We start from the raw sequence: 16,123 nt of genomic DNA on the forward strand, positions 1-16,123 counted from the left end.
AATAGATGTCTGGCCCAATTCCCTCTGATCCATCCCGGTCAGCCTCTGAGGTTACCCCTCGTCCACTTCGCAAACTGCCCGGTAGATGCGCGAATGGCAAAGCCCAGCAACGCGGCCTGGCGCCTGTTCCAGGGGGCGGCCCCGCTGGAGGACACCCACCCCGGGGAGCACCCCACCAGGAGCCTTCCCCGGGAGCGGCCGGGCTGGGGTTGCCGTTTCTTGGGGTGACGCTCTGTTCTCCCGGGCCCGTGGCGGGGTGCTGGGTGACCCGGAGGGGCGGCGCGGGGGTGGGGGGTCCCGGCCCCGCCCCGGCAAGTCCCCGGGCGCGGCCCCCGAGAAGTTGGGGCCGGGCGGGCGGTGAGTCACGGCGCGCGGGCGGGAGTGATGTCAGGCGCGCGGACCCGCCCTCGGCCGCCGCAGCGGGCGCGGGGCGGGCGGGGCGCGGCGGGAAGGTGGAGCGCGGCGGACGTGGCTCGGGTCCGGCGCCCGCCCCGCCCCGGCCCGCCGCATCCCTGCCCCGCCGGCCCCGGGATGCGTGTGCGGCGCCCGGCGCTCGGCGCGCCTCATTCATTCGGCCCCGCTCCGGGTAAGTGGGCGCGGGCGGCGGGGGCGACGCGGCGCGGCTGTCGCGGGGCCGGGGCGGGGACGGGGCCGGGGCCGGCGCCGGCGCCCTGCGGGAGGCCGGGGTGGGAGGGACGCCCGGAGACGCGCGGGGGCCGCCCCCGGCCGGACCCGGGGTCCCGCGAGCGCGCGCGGGGGGCCCCGCCGCCGGCCCCGCGCGCGGGGTCCCCCGGCCCGCGCCGGGATGGCCCGAAAACCCTTTTCCCACGGAGCTGTCGCGGCGTCTGCGCGCTGCCACCTCCGCTCGCGGTCTCCGCGGCGAACCGAACTTTTCCCGGGCGCCCGGGCGCCGGTCCAGGGGGCTTCTCGGGCCCCCGGTCGCCGGGCCGGGCGGGACTGTGATCGTGCGCGGCGGGGGCGCGCGGGACGCGGACGGGAGCCCCGACCAGCCCGAGCGTCCGCGCGCCCCCGGGCAAGCGCGTGTTCCAGCTGGCCTCGGGGGGAGCCCGCGGCTTCGCCCACCCGCAGGGCGAGACCCCCGGGCTGGAGATGCCCGCCGCGAGGGGAACGTAGCAGAGGGACCCCGCGAACACAGGGGCGCGCGCTCCGGGCAAACAGAGCAGCGGCCCAAAGTGACAGGTGACAGGTCCCGAGGTCCAGGAAGACCAAGTGCGCGCAGACGCTCCCCCTCCGCCTCTCCCAAGACCAGGCCTGGGTTTCTTGCGGCCAGCCTGGATTGCTCCTAGTCTGACTTCATGAAAGTCCCCTGGCTGAAATGTTGGGTTTTTTTCTCCTCCTCCTCCTCCTCCTCCTCCTTCTTCTTCTTCTTCTTTCTTCTTCTTCTTCTTCTTTTTTTTTTTTTTGAGAAGTTAATGTTTAATTTGGTGTCTTTGGTTTCATTTTGAAGTAGACCTGGTTGAGTTATGAACCTGCCAGGTAGCGCTGGCCGCCTCCGAGCTCCTGCCCCTGGTCACTCTCTCTCCTCTGGAATTTCATAGAGCCCTAGGAAACATTGGGAAGGGTTGCAGGCTGTGCCGCGTTGCTTCTGCTCCTTGTCTTTGCCGTGTACTTTATTTACAGATCTACTTGCAGCCGATTTTGTGTTTGTTGTTGTCTTATCCATAACAACCTTGTTTCGGGTCAAAGGTTGGGGGAGGGTTGCCACTAGGAGCTGTGGGGGATCTTGGGTAGCAGGACCTGGAGAGCCTGAGACCGGGGAGGCAGGGACGTGCGCAATTGCGGCTTAGTTGGAGCAAACTGCTTCTCGCCTGGTCCCCTGGAGCAAAGTGCTTCAACACTGCGTTCTTGTGGGAACGAAACAAAGCGTAGAGAGAGGCTGGGTAGTAAAATGCAAACGGGAACTGTCCGTCTACTTGTTTGGGGGCTACGTCCGGCTGTGCTCAGGGGTCACTCCTGGCAGGGCTGGGGAGCACATGGGGTACCAGGGATCCAGCCAGGGTTGACTTGTGGTTTTAAAGGAAGTGATAGTTGGGGTTTGTATTTTGTTTATTTACTTATTTCGGTTTTGAGACCCCCCCCCCCCCAGGTGTGTTCTCGGCTCTCTGGTCAAGGGCGGCTCCTGGTGGGCGCTGAACTGAAGTCAGGGCAGGCAAGCTAGTTCCCTGATGTAATAGTTCACGGGCTCAAAAAGTGATACTTTGTTTTTGTTTTTTGGGCCACACACAGGTGCTCAGCATTTACTCCTGGTGGACTAGGGATGATTACGGATCATTCCTGGGGGGGCTCAGGGGACTATACGGGCTGTGGCGGCTCAAGCCCAGGTTGACCAGGTGCAAGGCAAGTGTCTTACTTGCTGCATTGTCGCTCGGCCCCGAGATGTGATACTTTAAACTGAGATGTTTGTTTGCTTTTATTTTATTCTATTTTTTTTGGGGGGGGGAGGCACACTCAGCAGTGCTCAGAAGCCACTCCTGTCACTGCATTCAGGACTCAAGTCCCGGCAGTGCTTGGGGGACCATTGAGATGCCAGGGAGCAAACTGGGGCCACATGCAAGGCAAATGGCTGACCCGCAGTGCTGTCTCTTCAGCCCTAAGAGTTGCCTACTCATTTTTACATAATTTTTCTATTGGGCGATGGTCAACCTCTGTCCTGATCTAACATTAAGAGATCTATCTAATTTGTTGGACTATTGATGGCTTATTTAGTGAGCGATTACTATATTCCAGTGACTATGCTGGATGCTCTCACACTGAAAGACTGCCCCCAGACAAACACTCCAGTGGAGAAAGTCTATAGGCTCAGAGAATAAGAGTGAAAAATGCAGTGGACAGGGAGCTTTCAGGAAACCAAAAATGATCAGATTACCTTAGGCCGCTTTCCACTGATATTTCCAAAGCTAGTTGCTTCCTAATGGATCTGGGGCTGGGGCTCAGCCATTCCTATCAAGCCCAGTCTTAGGAATCTAAATAAGAATGTTGTAGACAGACCTAGACCTTCAGTTAAAGTTTCAGAGAAGCTTTGTTTAAATTACATCTGAAGGGTAAGTTCAGCTCAACCAAGGTTTATTTTCAGTGACCAAAGGACTACGGACATTTTTGTTGCTGTTCTTTTTATTTTGGGGACACACCTGCATTATGCCCTCAGGGGTTACTCCTAGAGGCACTCAGGAAACCTTAGGGTGCTGGGAGTGACCCCGATCAGCCACAGCAAACACCTGCTCTCTTACTATCTCATCAGCCCCTACATTTTTAAGAGAATAATTTATGTACAAATAGTCTGACTTATTAATTTTTCTTCTGTTATAAGTAATATGTTACTTGTAGAAGTTAAAAGTTCAGGTTAGACAGATCAGCTGCCACTCAGAATATAACATTATGATCTCAAAAAAATAAAATCTCACATACCACAGTGTGTACTACTTGCATTACATGTATTACTTTTCTTGGGCCAGGTAATGTGCCAGTTGCTGTTTTACGCAGAATCTTTCCTTCTCCTCACTCTTATCCTACATGATAGGTACTATATTCTTTGTGTGTGTGTATGGAGGAGAAAGCTGATTTATAGAAATGAAGTCACTTTCCTGAAGTCACACATTTAGAACATTTTTGGTTTGGGGGGTGTTTTCTTCAGGGCCAGAATGATAATTTAGCAGGCAGGGTGCTTGCCTTACATGCGGCTGACCTGGGTTTGATCCCCAGCACCCCAAATGGTCCCCGGTTCCTGCCAGGAGTGCAGAACCAGGAGGAAGTCCTGGGTGTGATCCCCCCAAAATCTAGAAAGATTTTTATTTTTTTTCAAATCTGGCCCGGGGCTGGTTTGTGACTCAGTGGTAGGAAGCAGGTTCTGTGCATTTGATGCCCTGAGGCCCAGTTTGATCCCTGGAACCCCGTCCCCGACAACAAAACAAAACTGGGTTCATTCTTTACGTGCTATTTTTAACTTTAAAAGAAAAATGTCCCCAATATCAACATTTGTATGTATCACTGGCGCACTCTGATGTGGGATTTTGCATGATTTTCTGCTGTGATTGCCACCCTCCGTAAGTAATCCCCTCTCTTAAGACAGTCTGTTTCCAGTTTTCACTATTTGAAGAAACTCTGCATTAAATATTTTTCCAGCCAGCTATATTTGAATGCATATCCATAATTATTTTAGTTATTTTGCCTTTTAAAAGTGAATGATGATATTTAATTTAGATGTTTTTAAAATATTCAGAATTAGAAGACGTTCTTCTTTCTCTTTAAAATTTAAGGATTTTAATTCCTGTGTTCCTTTCATGCTTGTCCTAAGAGTTTTCAGCATTAGGACCCACATTCTCCTTACATAAGGGATTGATTTGTCTGTGGCAGTGAACACACAGGCTTTCCTAAAGAACTATTGGTGTTTGTACTACTATTATTATTAGCAATAAAACTAAACTTCTTTCTTGGGAAAGAGTAGAATGGAACAGAGCTAATTTTGCAAGACAGCTCTCTGAAAGAAATTCTACTTCTGTAGTTTACCCAATAGACTAGACAAATTAAAATGTTCAGATATTGCCTCTAATAGACTTATCACTTGGTTTAGAATAATCCTCCATTTTAAATAGGTTACTTCTATCTATACACATTTGTGATGGCTTCTTGAAAAATATATACTTCATGGGACATTTCTGGATTAGTTTAATGAGAGCGGAAGACATTTCCATTGGCTAATTTTTGTTATAACTTTAAAGTTTTTTTTTTCATTTTAGTATCTCTAGTTTGGAGTGTGTGTGTGTGTGTGTGTGTGTGTGTGTGTGTGTGTGTGCATGTGTGGTACTAGGAAATGAGCCCAGGGCTTCACACATGCAGGCCAAGAACCCTACCACTCAGTAAATTTTGGCAAGGGAGTTGGCGGTGTGGCCCATATCTTGCGCTATGAGGCCCTGGCACTGCAAAACAAACAAACAAACAAACAAACAAACACCCAGACAGAAGCAAAACCCTTAAGTTTTATTATACTATACTCTCTTTTCTGTTCTGAGTCAAATTTTAATTTTTGCTTTGGGTTTATGTTTCTACTTCCAAAGCTAGTTGTTTTATCTTGATGGTTTTGATAAAGGATGTTGCCATGTACAGCTTCATCTGTCATAAACCCAGATCACATCGATTTATTCATTTCTTACAGTGACCTAAAGTTCCAAGCAAATTTTGAAGAAATAACTGATAGAATTAAAGTAGAAGGGGCTGTGGAGATAGTTCAGAAGGTGTTTGCTTGCATGCTGCCAACCCAGGTTCAATCGCTGACACCCCATATGGTCCCCTCAGCACAGAGCCAGGAGTAAGACCTGAGCATTGCTGGGTGTGGTCCAAAGACCAAAATTAATAAATAGGTAAGTAAAAAAAATTACAATAGGAATAGGCTAAGTTATTTGTCAATCGGTTTTTCCAGATGTCAGATTCTACCTAGTTAGGTGATATGCTTATAATTTAAAATAAATTAAAATTCATTTTTTAAAGTATCATCTAAAATGATCAGTTTAGAGAAGAAGTGAGAGCAAAGAGGAATTTGGAGAATCTAATTGATTTATTCTAGTTATTCTTCTTTTTTGGGCCACACCTGGCTGTGCTCAGGGAATACTCCAGGCTGTGTGCTCAGGGGTCAGTGCCAGCAGGACTCAGGGGAACGTATGGGGTACTAGCACCCACACGCTGCCACCTGCATGCAAGGCTTTCTCACTATGCTCTCTTAATAGCTCCGATTATTATTCTTCTAAATATATACGTATATATGTGTATATGGACTGGAGCGATAGCACAGCCGGTAGAGCATTTGCCTTGCATGCAGCCAACCTGGGTTCGATTTCTCTGTCCCTCTCAGAGAGCCTGGCAAGCTACCGAGAGTATCCTGCCCGCACGGCAGAGCCTGGCAAACTACCCGTGGCATATTCGATATGCCAAAAACAGTAACAACAAGTCTCACAATGGAGACGTTACTGGTGCCCACTTGAGCAAATCTATGAAAAATGGGAGGACATTGCAGCTTACAACACTAAGGGATTTAAAAGTATAGTTAATACCTCCGTATGTGTACAGGATTCACCACCCACCACCAAAATTCCAGTGCCGTCCTGTCATCAGAAACATTCCTCTACCCATTCCTGCCACCACGCCCCCACCTTAGCCTTTGTTGGCCAGCATGGTTCTCACTATGCCTAAGAGTTCGTTTTACGTTCCTTGCCAGTTCACTTGCTGTAGTTACTTATATTCCACCAATCAATGGAAACATCTGATAGTTCTTTCACTTTCTTATTCCTCTCACCCCAGGAATCATCTATTTTGTCCCAAGCGTGATTTGATTTCATTTTTTTTGTTCACAGCAGAGTAGTATTCCTTTGAGTTTGTTGACACTGCTATTTCATCCAGTCTCCCGTGGCAGGGGGGTGGATTCCATGTTTGGTTTCCCTTAAAATTCTTTGCTTCATAGTATCACTCTGAACTTTCCAAACATGTGCACTTTCTTAGACTTAACAAAAGTAGCAGCATTCACTGGATTGTCTTCTATTCGTTTGTTTTCCTTCACTACACATTCACCCTATTAAAATAATAAGTGAAGCCGCCTCTGGAAATAGTTAAAGATGAAGAGGTGCGGGGTGACAGGCACCCAGGTGTGGCCCCATAACAGAGTCACTGAATCAGAGGAAGGTGGCCACTCCAAGTCACCTGGGTGACTCTCAGAGCCCTAGGTGCATGGTGTTCCCCTCACCGTCACACAGTTTCCATTTCCTTGTGGACCGAGCACTGCCCAGATGTCAGGGTGAAACTGAGAGAGCTCCCAGACACCCCTGTCTGACGTGACTCTTCTCACCTGGCATATCCGTGTGTGCCAAGAACGTGCGATCCTCTGAGTCAAGCCAGCTGGCTAACTGAGGGGCACTGGGAGCACCTGCATTGTAGAAAGTTGGCGGGAGTGGGGGGGGGGGCTGTGAATGTCTGTCCCTGGAATTGGATCGCCTGTTTCCAGTTGGGTTATTAGACATACAAGATTTGGGGCAAAAAGCTCCCGTTCCCAGTTGGCAGGGACTGAGGGAGGAGAAAGGCCGCCAGAGGGAGAGCCAGGTAGGAAGAGAGGGGTGCGCAGGGCCCCCTCTCCTAGTGCCAAGCCTGCTGGGAATAGGGCTGCTAGGCCCCCGGACAACCCTTGGAAGGGGCCTCCTCACCGCCTCCACTGGAGGGGAGGGGCTGATCCAGTGAGTGTGTCTGGTGCCTCTAAGGAGAAGAGAAGGGCAGGGGGAGGCTTCAGTTTTCATGCAGGGCCCGGGATGGGGGATGGTTTTAGGTCAAGGACACTTAACCCTGGTCATGAGGCAGGGCAGGGGGCGCTCTGAGTAGCAGAAGCAGAAACTCTCACTGAGACTCCCGCAGGGAAGCCTGTGCTAGAGAGAGAGAGAGAGAGAGAGAGAGAGAGAGAGAGAGAGAGAGAGAGAGAGAGAGAGAGAGAGAGAGAGAGAGAGAGAGAGAGAGGGAGGGAGGGAGAGAGGGAGGGAGGGAGGGAGGGAGAGACAGAGAGACAGAGAGAGAGGGAGGGAGGGAGAGACAGAGAGACAGAGAGGGAGGGAGGGAGGGAGAGAGAGAGAGAGAGAGAGAGAGAGAGAGAGAGAGAGAGAGAGAGAGAGAGAGAGAGAGAGAGAGAGAGAGAGAGAGCCCCTCCCTCCTGCTGCAGCTCCGGGCTTCCCACGAGCACAGAAGCTGGGGCAGGACGGGCGCGGGGTCCTGCCCTCTGGGGTCCTGCCGATTGGAGGCTGTTCTCCCGCCACGCAGGGCCAGGACAGGGGAGGGAAGGCACAGGCCACAGGCCGGACGGCGCGAGGCGGGAGGTGAGGCTCATGCGTCCCGCGTCCCTCGGCTCCTGGTCTGTCCACGGCTGCGGGGAGAGGGCAGGCTGGGCGTTCTGTGTCCTGCAGCCCCTCCAAGGAAGGCCCCTGGTCTGTGTTGCCTTTAGGCCAGGAGGTGTCACCCGTGCTGCAGCCCCCCCAACACACACTCACCCCCGGGAAACCCCGACAGCTTCCTCGAAGGTGCCCCATCACTGAGCTGTGCAGTCGGAACCAGACGGCGTTTACCGTGTAGGTGACTCAAGCCTGTGGTCTCGGGGTTCCTAAGAACCCTCGCATTTGGCCTGTAAGCGGCACCTGTAAAAGCTGCTACAAGCACCGTGGCTTAAGACAACACATGAGTTTTCTCACAATTCCGCAAGTCAGAACGATACAGTGGGTCTCTCCGGGCTAAAACCAAAGTGCCTGCAGGCTCCAGTCCTTTCTGGAAACCCCGGGCCGTGTCACCTTCCTTCCCTGTGAGGCTTTGAGAATCCGCGCAGTCTTTCTCTGTTGCCTCGGTGTCAAAGGGGAAACCGCTTCGAGTGTTTATTACTGCTGTGATGGGGCCACATCCAGCAGTGAGGGGGGGGTGGGGCTCACACACACCTGGAGGCTCCCGGGATCATCCCAGGCCCGGTACGCAGTGACAGGGATCGAACCCAGGTGCCCCAGAGGCCAGGCGTGCGCCCTACCCCTTGGGCCTGTCCTGGCCCGGTTGAGTTTCCTTAAACAATGCCAGCTCCGGTTCTGGGTTCTGGTCTCTTTCCCGCCTCCAGCACGCGGATCTTAAGCCCGGCTGCTTCCTCCTTCCCCTTCTGTGTGTCACAGACCTGGGCTCTGCGCATTCGCATCAGGCCTGGGGTGTGTGTGTCGGGGGCGGGAGGGAGGGGACGGTCACGAGTCTGTCTTCCCTCATCTCCAGTAGCAGCGAGAAAGCTCCGACACCCCAGCGTCGTACAGAGCGTGTTGGTCGGGGAGGGCAGGAACAGGCGCTTTGTTTCCTGTGGTTCTTTGGGAGCCACCCCCGGTGTGGGTGGGGTGACGGGGGTTTCTGCACCCACATGTGTGCCGGGTCTAGGGTGCACTAGCAGGCCCGTGAGCCCTGGGAACCCTTCAAGCCGAGTGTCCCACAGTCCAAGTAGGAAATGAGTTGTCTCCCGTCTTTCAGCCCCCAGAGCGTGACCCCCTGGGGCCTCCCGCTGTGATGCAGTGCAGGGTGCTCGGTCCCTCTCACCGATGTCTGCAGTCAAGCCTGCCGCTCCTGCACCAAATTCTGTCTCACCTGAGGGCTCCCGGGAGGCTCCCGGAAACGGGCGCAGCATCCGTAGCTGTGTCTTAGGAGTCGACGAGCAGCACCTCTAGACTCCCCCAGACGCATCCTGGCGCACCGTGAGCGCCTTAAGCGTTTGCTGATGGGAAGGTTGACCACTCCCGCTGGCCGCTCAGAACCTAACCGACTGTCCGAGCAAGTCCCGGGTCGCCGTCCTCTCTGCCCGAGGGGAACAGTGCCCTCTGTGCCTCTCCGGGCCGGGGGCGCTGCCGGGCTGAACGACGTGCTGAGCAGGTGCCAGCCTGGGAAGCCAGCGGTGCCCGGGAAGGGTCTTGGGGCCTCCCCAAGAAGCCCCATGCAGTAGGCATCGGGGATCGTGATTTTTTTTTAATTTTATTTTTAATTAAAAAAAATCTTTTAATTTAAAGAACCTTGTTTGACAGTTATGCGAGTTGAGTCTGAGGCTCTGCACGGCATCTTCTGGGGCGTGGTGTTCCTCGCACGCTTCCCGAGGAGACGTGGTCGGGTGGGCCGTGGGGCGGCCGCTCTCAACCCTGCAGCTCGCAGCAGCTCCTCGGAGCCTTCTAAGGAAGCTTCTGGAATCCATGGGCAGTCGACTCCAATCGCTTTAACTCACTAGGAGAGGAGCAGGCGAGGGCCAGCCAGCAACCCTGGGCGGAGCAGGGCCGTCTCCAAGGACAGCAGATCTGCCCCAGGCCTTCCAGAAGGGCCTGCAGCCGCCGGCCTCGGTCTGAGCCCAGAGAGACCCATTTTGTCACTCTCATTTGGGAACTGTCAGAAAATTCATTGGTGTTGTTCTAAGCCACTCAGTACGTGGCGGCTTCCACAGCAGCGACAGGAAGCCACGCCGGGAGGGTCAGAACAGTCTGTGTTTAGATTCGCTCCCGGCCAGCCCTGCAGAGAGGGGCTTGGTCTCGGGCTTGATTGTCGTGAGCACAGCAGGGGGGAGCAAGTGTTTGCCCTGGGAGGGCTGTTGTAGGAGCCCCTTTGGGTGGAGGGAGTTAATTTCTGATAATTCTCTATATTTCCGTCGCCAGCAAATATTTAAATTGGCAGCAGCACGGTTTCAGCACAGCTTCACAAGGAAGTCTTCCTAAGTGTCGGGAGCCCTGGCGCGACCTGCACGGCTCCCAGCAGCGTGGCTGAGAGGAAGGTGTGCACGCCCAGCGCTGTGTGCCCGTGTCAGAGCGAGCACCGAGGGGCCGGGGTGGGGGCACCGCTCAGCTGACCACCTGAGCCGGGGCCGCCCGGATTCCCTTCCCGTTTCTCTCGGCCTGCCTGTATTCTGCCGGCCCTCCCTGAGAGCGAGCACCGGCCTAGAGGAAGGTCTGACGAACCGCCGTGAACTCGACAAATGAGAGTGCGCGGCCTTCGTTGTGCCAGCGTAGTCCTTCACCCGCCGTCAGTGCCAGCAGGCCCCTGGGACACACAGTTTGTTGGAGTCAGTGTGTCAGTTACTAGAATAGAAAAGAGAAAACCGGGGCCGGGGCTGGTGCAGGGGCTGTCGTACATGCTCTGCATGAAGGAAGCCTGGGTTTGACTCTCAGCACCACAAGGTCCCCTGAGCACTGCAGGGAGTGACCGCGGGCACCATCGCTGACATAGCCCCTAGCACCATAAGATGTGGTCCCCCCGCTCCCGCCCCCGCCGAGTAAAACAACGATAAACCGAGTAAGAGTGATGAGGGAGGGGTTGGTGTTTGTTTCTGAAGGAACCCACAGTCACAGTTTACTTGGTGATTTGGAGATGATGCCATCAGTCCAGGATTGTACTTTTGCCCAGTGTAGGAATAATATCAGTTGAAGAAATGAAACGTCCATCATCTTCCGTTTTAAGAACTGAAATGTGGGGCCAAAGAGCTACTGCAGCGGGTAGGGCTTGCCTGGCTTCTGACCTGGATCCCAGCCCCGGTGTGGGCCCCGGCCCTGCCGGGAATGAGCCCCGAGTGCAGACGGAGGAGGAAACCCTGAGCAGAGCTGGGTGTGGCCCCCAAACAAAACAAGTGAAATGTGAGTCAACCTGGAAATTTTTTTCATACTATTTTAAGGAAGTATAGGTAGAAGAATTTGTGGATGGTGTAAGGTACTTATATCGATTTCTAAAGTGTAGAGACTGTCTTATGGAAGCCTAAGAAAATCGGAAGCTCTTACCCCACGAAGGACCTTCTCCTACCTGCAGTTCTTTAACACCGATATGTGGGGGCTGAGGAGAGACTACAGGGGTTGCACTTAACCCCAGTTCAATGCCAGCACCAGCTGCCCCCTGAGCCTCGCTGGGATGGTCCCGTGCCCCCTGTGCACTGCTAGCTATGGCCCCGATGGGCCCCAGCACTGCACAGCCCAAGCATGGAACTGCCAGCCCTACCGGGAATGACCCCAGGGGCACAGAGCACTGTTTGAGAGCATCCCACCTTCTCAAAATATATCTTTAGGAGATGTATTTGTTTAGGAGTATATTTTGTTTATTTTTACTATGTCTATTTTGTTTAGGAGAACTATATTTTGTTTAGGAGAACTATATCTAAGCAGAATTATTTTTCTCCTATGAATGTGAAGGTTTGTGGGGGAAGTGACGGGGGAGGTAAGTTTGGGTCTGGCTTCAGAAACTTCCTGCGCCCTGGCCCCCTGGGTGCTCAGCCCGATAGGCCTCTGACTCATTCTCTTGCATTTGAGGCAGGAGGGGAGGAAGGCAGCACAGAGGGCATATCTGTGAGGAGAAAATAAAGGTAGAGGAAGCATTTCAGAGCAGAACATTCTCCCAGCCACTGGGCAAGCTACTCTTATCAGCAACTTCCTGTCTTTTCTAGACTTCATAATGTACGGACTTGTTCAGATCCCTCCACTGCACAGGTGACGGGTTCAGTTCCCGCCCTCCTTCACTCCTTCTGAAATCTCAGGAGGCATTCCCCCCAGTGTCCTGCTGTGTCCTGGACTCCCTAACGTGTGTTATTAGTATTACTAGACTTCATCCTGGCGTCTAGAGCTGCGGTGACCAGCAGCCAGGGAGTGTATTGAGAGAGAAGGTGTTGAGAAGGGTTCGTCAGAAACTAAACCCGCACATGGGCCAGGTGAGTGCAGACTGGACCGGTTCCTCCAAGGATGGAAACTGGTGATGAGGAGCGAGTAGCCCGGAAGCTGCTCTCGCCCCCAGGAGGGTTTATTGGAAAGAGTCAGATTTGCACTAAGATAGAAAGGAGAAGGCTGCACATGCGTTTGTTTGTTTTCATTTTAGGCCACGCCACGCCTGCTCAGGGAACACTCCCGGTTCAGACTGTACATTTGAACTAGGTCTCTGCGGTCCCTGGGCGGAGTATGGACAAGAAAGGGTCGAGAGTAGAGGAAGAGAGTTTCGGTAGAGGCCTGGGGTCCTCTGGCTTGCCTGTCACTCCTCCTGACCACAGAGGCCAGGTGGCCGGTGTGATTTGCGGTCAGGGGTTGGGCCGGCCAGTGGGTGAAACTTGATGGAAACTGAAGTCACCCAGAGATCTTGGAGGCAGCGAGGAGAAAGGGTCGAGTTAATGGAGGTCACGTGGGCGGCGGGGAGGAAGAGGAAGGGCCCCCACGGCCGTGTGTGCAGCGCGGGGTGGGGTAATCGGCCTGTCGCAATCTCTCGAGGGGTTGGGTAAGAGGAGAACAGCTTGTCCGTTGGGGTTTAGCAACGTGGAGGATTCCTTTCGGTGGTGATCTTGCGTGCGGTCCGGAGTGACCCAGCTCTGAATGAACCCGTCCCCGGGTGCTTCCCGCAGGGGGTCTTTCCTCCCACAGGGCTGGGGTCCCGTCTGTGCTCAGGCCTTTCTGTCGCCACGCTGCCTTGCTATAAAGCTCCCTTCTGAACTGAGCTTGCGAGCAACGGTTTGACGCTCTCCCGGCTTCCCTCGCAGGCGACAGATGCTCGGTACGTGTTGTCTGAGTGAATGGGCTGGGGGTTCGCACGTCTGGCCTTTCCACTAGCCTGGCCCACCTCTGTTGGCTCCGGCCGGAGCCCGAAAGCGCCCAGGTTTCATCTGCTGTCCTCTTGCCCATCTTGTGTGGGCGGAGGCTGTTCTACCTTTGGGGGCCACACCCAGTGATGCTCGGGGCTTACTCCTGGCTCTGCACTTAGGAGTATCACTCCCTGCTGGCAGCGCTTGGGAGCTCATATGGGATGCTGGGGATCGAACCCAGGTCAGCCGCGTGCGGAGCAAGCACCCTGCCTCCTGGCTGTACTGTCACAAAGAGGTTTTTGTCCAGGATGGCGATTTGCTTGACCTTTCCTCAGACCCTCCACCTTCTTGGGAGTCACATGTACAAACGACTTCTTACCCGTTTCCGAAACCCCCCACTCCCTGCCCCCCGAGTTCCGTGGGTGCAGACGTCCGCAGTTACTCCACACAGCGCACCTCTTTGGAAACTTCCCTACCCCGTGGCACAAGCGTCTCAGAGCAGCTGACTGCAGCCTCAGCAGGGCTCTGCTTGGCCTCTTTCCATCCAGCCCCTCCCCAAGGCCGTTATTTTCCCACCAAGATCACGTTGAAGCGTTTTTTTTTCCTTCTACATTCCTGCTACCACTTTGTTTTCACTTCATTATCCTCCGGTTGCAACACCCCAATTATACTAGTTGCCGTGGAGATACTAAGTGTATTGCTAATAATGGAGGATTATTCCTTTAGGTGGACGCGGAGAAGCAAGAGGAGGAGAGAAATCTTGTTTTTGTGCAAATGTTTCCTAGTAACAAAGATAACAGCACTGTGGTGCCGAAATGCCACCTCGTCAGCTTATGTTCTTAGAAAGGATCAGTTTCCTAATTTGAAGGAAAGACCCACTGAAGGGCTGGTTCGCTCAGGGCTCAGTTCCCTCTCCCAACCCTTCCCTTACTCTCGCTCGTTCGCTCTTTCGTGCGTGTCCTTTGTGTAACAGGATGTTGTCCCACCTCGGTCAATCTTTTGTCTTTATTTTGCTTTGGTGTTTTGTTTAGGGCTCGCATGTGGCAGTGCTCAGGGGCAGTGCGTGGGGGTCCCCGGGGTGCATGCCCACAGCCATCTCCCCAGCATCACCTTCTGTGTCTTAGGACATTTTTAGAAAAGGCCTTACAGGAAGAGATACATTATAGTATTGCTCCTCTGGTCTTGCTGTTTTCCGGGACTTTCTCAGAGTTAAGATGATCCTGTGTCCTGCTCTGCCCAGGCCTGCCTGGGTGTCCTTCTTGTCCTGATGCAGTTAGGATGAGATTCTCCTTCACTCTGCACACCAGACTGATTTGATGCCCCATCATTACCCACCCACACCCCCCGCACCCTCTAATAAAGACTGCATTCAATAGAAAACTGAGAGAGAAAAGTATTTTTTACAGTTTTAATCCAGATAACTTTGGTTATCTACCGATTTGCTCGAGCAGGCACCAGTAATGTCTCCATTGTGAGACTTGTTGGTTACCTATATGTGTTGTATACCTGCCTGTCTATGTGTAGGTAACTGTAGGTACATATGAACCGTGTCTACACGTACATGCATATACATGTGTTTCTTTACTTTAGAACTTAACCAAGTGTCTCGATATCGTACAAGGAGACAGACCTAGAGATGTCCGTACTCTGTGCTGTTAGCAAGTCGCAAGATTTCCTCGTCTTCTGTGGTCCTCATGCTGCTCTTTCACTGGGCTAACGTCACTCTGGCTGCTTCTGGATGGGCCGGAGAAGTTCGCAGGAGGCAGTGTTGGCCCCTGCTGGCTTCTCTGGTGGACGTGACTTCCTGCTGGGTCCCCCGCTGCCCAGGACATGGAACACCCCTCTTGTTCACACCGCCTCTCCCCATGCCCGTGGAAGGCGTGTAGAGAGCCTCATCCGTCTCTGTGGCAGTTCCTACGGCAGCAGAGTGGGAATGAGACAGGAGCGCTCTTCCAAGACGCTGCCCACCCTGCAAAGTAACAGTTACTGGCCTGGAGCAGCAGTACAGCAGGGGGGGCACTTGCCTTGCGCGAGTCCACCCCAGGTTTGGTCTCCCATCCCATGTGGTCTCCTGAGCACTGCCAGAAATGATCCCCAAGCACAGAACCAGGAGTAACCCCAAAGCATCAATGGGTGTGGCCCAAAAATGAAAAAAGAAAAGAAGAAAAGCAAAGCCACAATGACCATTTTAATTGTCACCTTTGTTTCAGTTTTTGGCTTTTGGGTCATCCCCAGTGGAGCCTAGGACTTATTCCTAGCTCTGAGCTCAGGGCTCACTCCTGGTGGGGTTTGGTGGGCCATGTGGGATGCCAGGGATGGAACCCAGGCCCGCTGCATGCAAGGTAAACACGCTGCCTGTGTACTATGGCTCCGGCCCCATAAGAGTCACTTTTGCCTTTTTTTTTTTTTTTTTTTTTGCTTTTTGGGTCACACCCAGCGATGCTCAGGGGTTACTCCTGGCTTTGGCACTCAGGAATTATTCCTGGCGGTGCTTGGGAACCATATGGGATGCCGGGGATTGAACCTGGGTCGGCCGCATGCAAGGCAAACGCCCTACCCGCTGTGCTATCGCTCCGGCCCCACATTTGCCATTTTCATAAGTACCACCCCAGTGTTGCTGGCAGGGGAACATGGAGGGCTGTGCATGGTTCTATCAGACTCAGGCCTTGCACAGGCAAACCATCCCCCTGGCCCTTCTGATTCTGCATTTAAGAAATATGTATCCATTGGGGGCCAGGGAGATAATACGGCGATAAAGTGCTTGCCTTGCTGGAAGCCAACCCAGGTTCGATCCCTGAAATCCCAGGTGGTCCCCTGAGCTCTCTAGGAGGGATTCCTGAGTGCAGAGCCAGGGGTCTCCCTGAGCATTGCCGGATGTGCCCCCCCCAAACAAACAACAACAAAAAATGTGCATCCCAGGAGGTAGGATGCAGCCAACCCGGTTCAGTCCTTGGCACCACATGTGGCCCCCTGGACACTGCCATGATCTCTGATCATGGTCATGAGCCATGCCGCCTGAGCACCACTGCATGGGGCTATGCACCCCTCGCT

General features: G+C 53.6%; 1 protein-coding gene across 1 annotated transcript in view; it reads left to right on the forward strand.

Annotated features, from left to right (window-relative positions):
- The first annotated feature begins 452 nt into the window (after positions 1 to 452).
- SGMS2 (sphingomyelin synthase 2) overlaps positions 453 to 16,123 on the forward strand; it is a 71,849-nt gene continuing 56,178 nt past the window's right edge. The window contains exon 1 of the mRNA XM_055143523.1: positions 453 to 586. The gene's annotated coding sequence lies outside the window, so the exon portion shown is untranslated. The remainder of the gene's footprint in view (positions 587 to 16,123) is intronic.

Source organism: Sorex araneus, chromosome 6, assembly GCF_027595985.1.
Source record: "Sorex araneus isolate mSorAra2 chromosome 6, mSorAra2.pri, whole genome shotgun sequence".
Taxonomy (NCBI): domain Eukaryota; kingdom Metazoa; phylum Chordata; class Mammalia; order Eulipotyphla; family Soricidae; genus Sorex; species Sorex araneus.